This window comes from Phyllobates terribilis, unplaced genomic scaffold, assembly GCF_046119375.1.
Source record: "Phyllobates terribilis strain yellow unplaced genomic scaffold, ASM4611937v1 Scaffold_8__6_contigs__length_399053987, whole genome shotgun sequence".
Taxonomy (NCBI): Eukaryota; Metazoa; Chordata; class Amphibia; order Anura; family Dendrobatidae; genus Phyllobates; species Phyllobates terribilis.
In genome coordinates this window covers 53,375,875-53,377,745 of record NW_027362768.1, presented here as the reverse complement: position 1 = coordinate 53,377,745, position 1,871 = coordinate 53,375,875, and positions in this window count along the sequence as shown.

Here is a 1,871-nt window from a genome sequence, read left to right as displayed (position 1 = left end):
ACCAGATTTAAAATTAATAATAATTTTTAGCTGCATCTAGCCCGGAAAATAAATTTGGGGCTCCGAGATGCGCAAGACACATAAGTGCCTTCTTGCTGCACTACCTGCAGCATGACCCTCATATTGTTAGAATTCGAAGTAATCATGACTACTGGGTTGCCACACTCTTAGATCCCCCAAACTTTTCGATCAACCTTTTCATTTTAATAAAGACCAAAAAAATGGTCATTTTTGAAATTATAAGCATTAGCAGGTTGTTAGAAACTGAAATCAAACAGTTTTCAACTCAAAACTTTATTCTAGGTGATGTTACATTTTCACATAGGACCCCTTGTTCGAAAGGAGCTTCTGAACTCTCTCGTCCATTGAATTTGTCAGGTTTTGGATGGTTTCTGCTTCAATTGTTTTGCATGAGGACAGAATACCCTCCCAGAGCTGTTGCTTAGATGTGAACTGCCTCCCGCCATCATAGACACTCCTTTTAATGATGCTCCAAAGGTTCTGAATGGGGTACAGGTCAGGGGAGCATGGGGGTCACACCATAAGTTTGTCCCCTTTTATGCCCATATCAGCCAGAGATGCAGATGTTTTATGTGCAGCATGAGATGGTGCATTATCATGCAGAAAAATGATCTTGCTGTGAAATACACGGTTCTTCTTCTTGAGCCATGGCAGGAAGTGCTGTTTGAGAAAATCCACATACATTATGGAGTTCATCTTTAGCACCTTCAGGGATCCTAAAGGGGCCGACAATCTCTCTCCCCATGATTCCAGCCCAAAACATTACTCCACCTCCTCCTTGTTGGCGCTGTAGCCGTGTTTGCGTGGGGTGTCCATCAACCAACCATCCTCCACTCCATCCATCTGGACCATCGAGCGCTGCACGGCACTCATCCGTGAACAAAACAGTTTTGAAATCAGTCTTCATGTAATGTTTGGCCCACTGGAGCCATTTCTGCTTGTGTGAAGTGGATAGAGGAGGTCGACAGGATGGCGTATGCACAGCTGCAAACCTCTGAAGGACCCTGCATCTTGTTGTTCGGGGGACGTTGGAGGCACAAGCAGCTTCAAAAACTTGTCTGCTGCTATGACAAGGCTTTTTTGCCGCTGCTCTTTCAACCTGACGTAATTGCCTGTAGGAAAGAGTCCTCAATTTGCCCTTATCAGCACGCACACGTGTGTACTGTGAATCAGCTACATACTTCTTGATTGCCAAGACACTTCATCCTGATCATCGCACAATGTTGATTGTAGTCATGCCTTGACCTAAACACTCCACAATTTGTTGCTTCTCAGCAGCCGACACATCCTTTTTCTTTCCCATTTTGGCAGAAAATGTAGGATGCTTAATAATATGAGACAGCCTTCTTAAGTAGTCTTGCCTTTCATTGGACACACCTGCCAAACTAATTAGCACAGGTGTCTGCAATTGCTTACAGTGATATAAAGAGCCCTGACACACATCACCATCAATGAGTTTAACTGACAAACAAACAAATTCTTCTCTTATCACTCCTAAACACTTTTTGCATAACAATTTGGAACGCAGTGTACATGTGCTTTACCACAAAACACCAGTGGTTCACGTAGTGAATCTTACAGTTCTAACTTGCCAACCGTGGTCTGTATGGAGTTGTTCAATTAAGGGCCCAAAATTAAGATAACATAGATGGGAGAGGTCTCTATGAATAGGAATTCCTAAGTATTTGATACCCTGTGAGGGCCAGGCAAAGGGAAAGTTGGACTGGATGGAATCCTATATGGATTTGGGGAGGGAGACATCGAGGGCCTCAGACTTCGCTGCATTGATTTTAAAATTTGACCATGTAACAAAGTGATCTATTTCAGCCATAACAGCATGGATGGATATA